General features: G+C 36.4%; 1 pseudogene; it reads left to right on the forward strand.

Moving 5' to 3' along the window:
* The first annotated feature begins 790 nt into the window (after positions 1 to 790).
* Positions 791 to 1,165, forward strand: LOC148164631 (cytochrome c oxidase subunit 5B, mitochondrial pseudogene; annotated as a pseudogene).
* The last annotated feature ends 9,101 nt before the right edge of the window (positions 1,166 to 10,266 follow it).

The raw sequence follows: 10,266 nt of genomic DNA on the forward strand, positions 1-10,266 counted from the left end.
TGTGTGGCCCAGCCAAGTCAACATACAAATTAACCATCACAGGATTGATAGATAAAGGTACAGGGTTTCTTTTTGAAGTGATAAAAATGTTCTAAAATTGATTGTGGTAATGGCTGAACATGTTGTGAATACACTAAAGAACATTGAACTGTATACATTTTAATAGGTCAGGTATATGTGAATTATACCTCAATAAAGCTATTTTTTTTTCAAAAGGACAGACTACCACAGTAATCTTCATATCCTTGGAAAATGCAAACAAGTTATTTTACCCACAATTTTTGAAAAGGAGTTTTCATCCATAGACTACCACAAAAACATAAATCACTCTCTGGAGGTGATCGATCAATAAGCAACCAATATTTACCAAGCCCTCTCTTAGCACAGTGCTGAACGCATAGACAGCCCTCAGACGTAAACACTGATAGTTTGATTCATTGCCCCCAAAAGGAATCAGGTGCTTTTCCTAGTGCTCTGTGGAATGAAACATATTCTATTCGTTTTTCCAGGGAATCAGAAAAAGCAACATACTACACTGCTGTTGCAAACTTTATGCAAAGTCCTCTGAGGGTCACAGAAATATAATCCCTGATCTATGTAAGCTTATATTCTACTTAGCAAGACATACTACTAGACAAGAAACAAATACTATAAGTAAAACTAGTGTTTAATCTTAAAGCAACCATAGCTAAGAGATTCTGTGGTCCATAAAAAATTAAGAGAAATAATACTTACCAACAATTATTTAATGAAATCTTACCATTCATATAAATGCATTGCAATAGGCCTGATGGCTTCAAGGTTACTTTGCAGAGTTGGAGTGCTGGCCACGCAGGCTGTCAGGGCCCACAGTCCCAATGCAGTCCCTGCAGTGCACTCCATGGCATCTGAAAGTGGTGTTCCTATTGATGGCAAGCAGTTGAATGGGCTGGAGAGGAAGGTTATGATGACTGAACAGAAGGGACTGGACCAATACAATATGCTACCCCCAAAGGCAGCTTCAGGCACCAAGGAAGTTCCTAATTTAGTCCCATCTATCACCAAAAAGCAATAGTGGAGTGCATCTGTGAAGAATAAACAGTGCCATCATCACAAAGGGGAGACCTAGCGATACCCTAGCTGTGGAACCCATTACAAGCTGATGCCCCACCAGCTGGTCCACTGAGCGTTTGCACTAACTTACTCAAAATGTACTGTAAAGTTTCTTCTTTCCAGTAATGACACTTGGCTCCTTCTCCCATTAAAAAGAAAAATGCATGTTCATATATACACACTACATGCACATGTTCATGTGTATTTCCAAAGGCCAGAAAGTGACTTGCAATTTAAGCCTTAATCCTGATCTCATTAATAATTAGTTGTTTTTAGCAGTCTCTATAGATATTATCTACATATGAGGAACAATAAACACCACACAAGAAAAAAAATAATGAAAAACTAAGATGTTATATGCAAAAGGGTTAAACTTTTTTGTGATATAATTCCAGGTTTTTTATGTGAGTATTCCTATTTTGTACATGTGGAAGCAATTTACAAAGGTATGATGACATCAAAACCAAGTTCAAAATATACTGCATACTGGTGGAAGAATGTCAAAAACAGAAAATTTCAGGGGTGCCTGGGTGGCTCAGTCATTAAGCAACTGCCTTCGGCTCAGGTCATGATCTCAGGGTCCTGGGATCGAGCCCCACATCGGGCTCCCTGCTCAGCGGGAAGCCTGCTTCTCCCTCTCCCGCTCCCCCTGCTTGTGTTCCCTCTCTCGCTCTGTCTCTCTCTGTCAAATAAATAAATAAATCTTTTTTAAAGTAATAAATAAATAACAGAAAATTTCAGGAATGGTTACAATCTATAAAACACTATCATATATGGTATGATTTTTCACAATAGCCCAGGAAGATAGTTGTTGTTATTGCATAATTCTCACTCTACATATACAGAAATTGAGACTTGGAGAGATTAAATGATTCATCACAGTCACATAGGTAATAATGTCAAAGCAAGGAAACAAACTCAGGTCTTTGGGCTTTCAAATCAAAATTTCTACAATACAATGAAAATCAATTTCTGGTTCAAGCCAAGATATCAAGATACTCAGAAAGATGTCTATGACTCTACAGCTATTATCTATCAAAATTAATTTTTTAAAAGTAATAACCACAATAAAGGCAGCTTTCAAGTTCTGTACTAGGTCAGGCAAACAGAAAATATAACAACCCTGCAAACTACATCTTTTGATTTTTCTCTAATCCTTGTATACCATCAAAGCCACATATCTAGAAGAAAAAAATTACAAACCCCCTACACCATGTGGATCTTTATGTTCTACTAATTGAGGTTTAGTATAAACTTAATCTACTAAGCTTATAATATCTTTAAAAAGTACTTTTAGGTCTCACTTTCATAAAATAAAAGTTGTGTCTTAAAACAAATAACACTTAAGTGTAGAATTATCTCCATAACAAACTAAACCTATTATCAAAATGTAGTCTCTTTGGGAAACCACAAACGGTTCCTGTTAACCTCAAAGACTACTAGGTATATGTGCAAATGCCCACTTACAAAAGTCCAACTTTTATCATGATCACGAAATGGGCTTTACAGCTGCATTATACATCTCCAACCCCCACAATCATAAGGACAAGCTTTGATTTATATTACAATTGAGAATGGGCCTCAAGATATTATACAGGAAATTAATATTTGGCTTTGGTATTCTCGTGGCTTGTAGGAATATTGTAGTTGATAGCATAAACCAGGGAACCTATTAAGCAGCACATCCAGTTTGTCCATGGTTCCATTGCCCTCTAGTGGCTATTTTGAAACTAGTTATTAACAGCATTACTAGCCTTTGAAAATCAGTAAGAGCTTCTCAAAGCATGTAGGCAGACTGACAGCATCAGCAACATCTGGGAACTTCTTAGTCATACAAATTTCAAGCCCCACCTAAGATCTAGTGAAAAGAAACTGTGGATGGTGCCCAGCAATCTGTTTTAATGTATCCTGCAGGTGATTCTGGATGTACAGTAAATTTGAGAACCACTAGTCTAAGGGAAGCATTTTAGTCATATCTGAAGTAAACGTGAATGCAGATAGGTGCATGTGATAATTAATTTTGTGTGTCAACTTGACTGGACTAAGGGATGTCCAGATAGCTCTTAAAACATTATTTCTTGGTGTGTCTGTGAGGATGTTTCTTGAAGATATTAGCATTTGCATTGGTAAATTGAGTAAAAAAATGCCCTCCCCAATGTGGGTGGGTACCATCCAATCTATTGGGCCTAAATAGAACAAAAAGTCAGATTAAGGGCAAATTTGTTATTTCTCTACTTGAGCTAAGACATCCATCTTTTCCTGCCCTCAGACATTGGCACCTCTGAGTTTAAGCTTTCAAATTCAGATCAGTAATTACACCATTAGCCCCAAAATTCTCAGGTCTTCAGACTTGGACTGATTTACACCACTGGCTTTCATGGTTCTCCAACTTGCACATAGCATATCATAAGACTTTTCAATCTCCATAACCATGTGAGCCAATTCTTATAAGAAATCTTCCCTAATATGTATAAGAACCCTAATACAGTATATCTGAATGTTATGTATATTGTTCATAATTATTCCTATGCTTTTTCTGAATTTCAAAAGGCCTTTTATATACAAATACTCTAGGAAAAACTTATATTTATTTGGGGAGACTTAAAAGTGCTATAAAGCCATGACTGAATGATACAGAAAACCATAGGATAAAATGAATAAAAGTAGGGGCGCCTGGGTGGCTCAGTCAGTTAGGCGTCTGTCTTTGGCTCAGGTCATGATCCCAGGGGCCTGGGATCAAGCCCCGCATCAGACTCCTGGCTCAGCGGGGAGTCTGCTTCTCCTTCTCCTCCCTGCTCCTGCTCCTGGTCTATCTCTCTCTGTCTCTCTCAAATAAACAAAATCTTAAAAATAAATAAGGGGAGTGGGGGTGGGGGGTTGGGTTAGCCAGGTGATGGGTATTAAGGAGGGCACGTGTTGAATGGAGCACTGGGTGTTATAGGCAAACAATGAATCATGGAACACTACATCAAAAATTAATGATACAATGTATTGTGACTAACATAATAAAATAAAATTAAAAAACACGAAAATAAATATTTTTTTAAAAATGAATAAAAGTAAATTCACTGAATATTAAAAGTTCATTTTAAGAGCTTGCTGACTAACCAAAACATCTGACCAGGATCCACCTATTTGTTCCTAGTCTATAAAATCAATGGGAAAATGTTTGTTCAATGAACTGAATATTCAATCCAGGTTTGTGTGGGGAATTTAATATTCAAGCTCTTTAATGGATGTATATTATTTTCTACCCATTTTTCCATTACATAAATTGCTACTTCCCATTATATATATTAATTGAATTATTCAAACTTTCAGTGACAGAACCTTATCCACATCCTGAGCTAAGACCCAAAACTATTTAAGCCAGACTTTTTAAAAATTGTGTTTTGGATAAATAATTCATAATAATTTTTAAATCATGTATAACTTAGTGTCAGCTCTAGGCTGCTGCTGGTCACTTAATCTGTTCATCAGATAAAAAAAGCATGGTTCTACACAAAGTAAACTAGATTTGAGGTCAGAAAATATGAGATTTGATCTTTTGGCAAGTAAGTTGCCAAAGGCATGGTTTTCCCAGCTAAAGAGTATTGGGGAAAAAATAGTATCTGTATTACCAGGGTTTTGTGAGGGTCAAGTAAAAATAGGAAGATTAAATATTAAAGAAAAGGAATTTACACATCATGTTTAAGCAAATACCCAGAAAAAATGGCATATATTACAAAGTATTGAAACTGTTATTGATTAATAAAAAGATGGCTATATCTTCTACTGCACAAAGCCCTTAAAATAACCACTATAAACTCTGGACAAAATATAGGGAAAAACTACCTGAAAGCACTTGAGAGGAAAAAAGCAGGCAGATATTGAAGAGGTCAGCATTTGTAGGAAAGAATGGCTCTAAGTGAGGATAGACCCCAGTCAACATACTGAATACAAAAACATAGAAAACCTGCAATCTTAGGGCTAAGGCCCAGAAGACAGAGTATGAAGTGACCACAGCAGCTGAAAAGTGAGTGTGAAAATCTGAGAAAAGAAACAGAAAGTAAGCCTTATTCCATATATTAAGTCTTCCTAATTCTCTGACTGACACTGAACTATACATATGGGAGGCAGAATCCAAGCAGCACACTGAAGGCTAAACAAATAAAGACTTTATAGTTCAAAGTTCAAGCTAGCAGTCTGCTAAAAGAAAAAAATATATATTTCTTCTCAACAACAAACAGGATCAAGAGAAGTCTAAAATACATCATTCATAACATCCTGGATATAATAAAAAAATTAATAGACATATGAGGAAATAGGAAAATGTGACCTGTGCTCAAGAAAAAAGGCAATCAATGGAGACCAAACCTGAGATGATGCAGATATTTAAATTAACACACAAGGATTTTAAAACACCTATTGTAGTTACAATAAAGGATATAAAGTAAAATATGCTCATAATGAATAAAAAGGATGCAAGAATCTCAGATTAATAAAAACAATAAGAAATGGAAATTCTAGAACAAAAACATAAAATCTCTGAAATTTTTTAAAAAGCCATTAGATGAGCTTAAAACTTTTTTTTAAGATTTTAATTAATTTATTTATTTGAGAGAGAGAGAGAAAAACAGCATGAGAAGGGAGAGGGTCAGAGGGAGAAGCAGGCTCTCCGCTGAGCTGGGAGCCCGATGTGGGACTTGATCCCAGGATTCCAGTATCATGACCTGAGCCAAAGGCAGTCCCTTAACCAACTGAGGCACCCAGGCACCCAACCATTAGATGAGCTTAACAGTAGATTGAAGATGTCAAGAATAATGTGAAGAGGTGAAGAATAATATGTGAAGAATAATGGCTGAAAACTCTCTAAATATGGTGAAAGACTAAAATTTATTGGTTCAAGAAGCTCAGAGAACCCCAATTAGGAAAATCAGGTGCCCAAAGTACAAACATAAACATAGTAGTCAAACTACCGCAAACAAACCACTAGGTAAAATCTTTAAAAAGCCAGAGAAAAATGACAAATTACATACAGGGGATAATGACTTCAATAATCACTAACTTCTCATCAGAAACAATGGAGGCCAGAAATTAGTGGAATGATCTTTGAAATGCATAAAGGGGGGAGGGGGACTGTCAACCCAGAACTTTATATCCAGCAAAAATACAAGAATGAAGGAAAAATAAAGACATGAAACTACAGAAAATGCTGAGACATTCTCTATACTGAAGGGAAATAACACATAAACATTTAAATCTCCAGAAAAGAATGAAAAGCACTTTCATGTTGACTTAAAGCCTTTGTCCTTTAGGACTCAAAGATTCTGATTAAAGCGCCACTAAGTGAGCCTAACTTCTTTTCCCATCTTCACTCTCTTAACCATAAATATATACACATACCACCAAACATGCAGAGACAGAGAGATATGCAGTAAGTGGGGTTAACACTACAAGGATCAGGTGCCCAAAGTAAACTGTAGATTCCCTAGTTCCTGCAAGGTTTTTCCATGTTGCCTTTCTCAAAGAGTAGCACAGGAGACATCTTATTGAGTTTATATACTCTATAAATATAACCCTTCTGACTTCATCAAGAAGCTTTTTGCACAGCAAAGGAAACAGTCAACAAAACCAAAAGACAAATGACACAATGGGAGAAGATATTTGCAAATGACATATCAGATAAAGGGCTAGTATCCAAAATCTATAAAGAACTTATCAAACTCAACACCCAAAGAACAACTAATCCAATCAAGAAATGGGCAGAAGACATGAACAGACATTTCTGCAAAGAAGACATACAAATGGCCAAAAGACACATGAAAAAGTGTTCAACATCACTCAGCATCAGGGAAATCCAAATCAAAACCTCAATGAGATACCACCTCACACCAGTCAGAATGGCTAAAATTAACAAGTCAGGAAACGACATCTGTTGGCGAGCATGCGGAGAAAGGGGAACCCTCCTACACTGTTGGTGGGAATGCAAGCTGGTGCAGCCACTCTGGAAAACAGTATGGAGGTTCCTCAAAAAGTTGAAAATAGAGCTACCCTATGACCCAGCAATTGCACTACTGGGTATTTACCGCAAAGATACAAATATAGGGATCCGAAGGGGTATGTGCACCCCGATGTTTATAGCAGCAATGTCCACAATAGCCAAACTATGGAAAGAGCCAAGATGTCCATCGACAGATAATGGATAAAGAAGATGTGGTACATATATACAATGGAATATTATGCAACCAACAACAACAAAAAAAAAAAAAACGAAATCTTGCCATTTGCAACGACATGGATGGAACTAGAGGGTATTATGCTAAGAGAAATAAGTCAATCAGAGAAAGACAAGTCTCATATGATTTCACTGATATGAGGAATTTGAGAAACAAGACATAAGATCATAGGGAAGGGAGGTAAAAATGAAACAAGATGAAACCAGAGGAGACAAACCATAAGAGACTCTTAATCTCAGGAAACAATTTGAGGGTTGCTGGAGTGGTGGGGTATAGGAGGGATGGGGTGGCTAGGTGATGGACATTGGGGAGGGTATGTGCTATGGTGAGCGCTATGAATTGTGTAAGACTGATGAATCACAGACCTGTACCTCTGAAACAAATAATACATTACAGGTTTAAGGAAAAAAAAAAAAAAGAAGATAGTAGGAAGGGAAAAATGAAGGGGGGAAACCGGAGAGACTATGGACTCTGAGAAACAAACTGAGGGTTTTAGAGGGGAGGAGGGTGGGTACGGGTTAGCCTGGTGATGGGTATTTAGGAGGGTGCATATTGCATGGAGCACTGGGTGTTATACGCAAACAATGAATCATGGAGCACTACATCAAAAACTAATGATGTGATGTATGGTGACTAACATAACAATAAAATAAAATTTAAAAAAGAAGAAAAATATATATATTATATATATATAATATATTCTGTTATTCAATATTTTGTTTCATTTACTATAAAATGAAAATCACAAACAGTAAACATTCTTTTTTTTTAATATGGTTTATTTATTTATTCACAAGAGTCAGAGAGAGAGAGAGAGAGAGAGAGGCAGAGGGAGAAGCAGGCTCCCCGCCTAGCAGGGAGCCCGATGCGGGACTCGATCCCAGGACTCTGGGATCATGACCTGAGCCGAAGGCAGACGCTTAACCATCTGAGCCACCCAGGTGCCCCAACAGTAAACATTCTGAAAGATAGATGGTCAGTTTCTATAAATGCTTCAGTATGTAACCTTTCCAAGGAACAGAACTCCATTATACACTTGTTTTGTACTCACAACAGTACCTAGCAGAGTGCTGGGCACAGAGTTAGTGCTTAACATTTATTGTTTTCAAATAGCACTAATAGTTGAAATGCATTGTATCTACTAAGTTTACCCTTCATCCTGAAACTATATAACACTTTTACATTAAGTTATAAGACTAAATGTAGAAATGGAAATTTTTCCTCCTGGTATTAGAGAAGTCTATTGTTTGAGAACTCATTCATTCAGACCCTACCCAAGGGAAAGAAAGGGTAAGAAACTGAAAAAGAAATGAGAATTTCATGGAAAAACTTCATTATTTCCAGGAGTTCAGCCTAATCCACTTGTCCTCCCTATTTACTCCTAGGACCAAGATTTACTACTTAGTATAAGGAATAATGCAGGAAATTATTAATATCTGATTTGGTTACTTAAAGTCCTTTCCCTATTTTTTAATCAGGTTATTTTAATTTTGTTATTGAGCTATAATTCTTTCTACATTCTGGATAATAACCCCTTATCAATACAGACATTTCCCCAAAGAAGATATACAAATGGCTAACATCATTAGCATCATTAGTGATGCTTAACATCACTAACAGAGAAATGAAAATCAAAACTATAATGCAATATTACCTCACACCCATTAGGATAGCACTCTCAAAAATGCAAATTACAGCAAGTGTTGGTGAGGATGTGGAGAAACTGGAATCTTGCGTACTATTAGTGGGACTGTAAAATGGTGCAGCCACTATCAAAAACAGTTAAGGAGTTTTCTCAAAAGATTAAAAATAATTTACTATATGATCCAGCAATCCTACTTCTGAGTATACAACCAAAAGAGATGAAAGCAGAATCTCAGAGAAATATTTGCAAACTCTTGTTCACAATCGCATTATTCACAATAGCCAAGAGGTGGAAGCAACCCAGTGATAGATAAAGAGAGAAAATGTGGTATATACATACAACAGAGTATTGCTCAGCATTTAAAAAAGAAGGAAATCCTGTCACATGCCACAACATGGATGAACCTGATGGCAATATGCTAAGTGAAATGAGCCAGTCACAAAAAGACAAACACTCTATGATTCCCCTTATATGAGGTATCTAAAGTAGTCAAATTTATAGAAACAGAAAATAGAACTGTGGTTCCCAGAGGCTGGAGAGAGGGAAATAGGAAGTTGTTCAATGGGTATAGAGTCTCAGTTTTGCAAGATGAAAAAGTTATAGAGATGCACAACAAGGTGAATGTAAGTTAATGCTAGGTTAAAATGTACACTTAAAAATGGTAAACTTGATGCTTTGCTTTCTTTCTCTTTCCTTCTTTTCCCTTTTCCTCTACTCAATCTGCCCCCAACTCAAAATATATGCACTGAATCAACAACACAGAGGAAAGAAAAATGAGCGTTCTGCTCTTTTCCCTTTGCAGTTCTCCACAACAAGCATTAGTTGTAGTTCAGAAATGAGGGAGTGAAGGAGGGCATGTATTGGGATGAGCACTGGGTGTTCTACGCAACTAATGAATCGTTGAACACTACAACAAAAACATATGATGTACTATATGCTAGCTAACTGAACATAATAAAAAAAAGAAAAGAAAGAAAGAAAGAATGAGGGAAAAGTTGAAGGGAAGCTCAATTCCAGGCTTCTAATTTCAGGGAACCAGAACATTTCTTCCAATTCAGGCTCAAGCTGGCAACTCTATTAGGCAAGAGGGAAATGTACTTGAGTACCCAAGATCTTTAAAACCAAATGAGAAATTAATTTAAATAATAAAGTATTACTATGCTCTCTCACATTCATAGTTAATGTACTAAAACTGATCTCAAATTAAAAGCAAAAATAAATAGGCAAAAATAAGAAACACATAGACATAACATTTTCTTTATTAACTGATGAAACAAAAAAAATAAGAAAACAGATCTCACAAATGAATAG

This window comes from Eumetopias jubatus, unplaced genomic scaffold (assembly GCF_037043125.1).
Source record: "Eumetopias jubatus isolate StellerSeaLion01/CBP00866 unplaced genomic scaffold, mEumJub1_p1.0 scaffold_4, whole genome shotgun sequence".
NCBI lineage: Eukaryota > Metazoa > Chordata > Mammalia > Carnivora > Otariidae > Eumetopias > Eumetopias jubatus.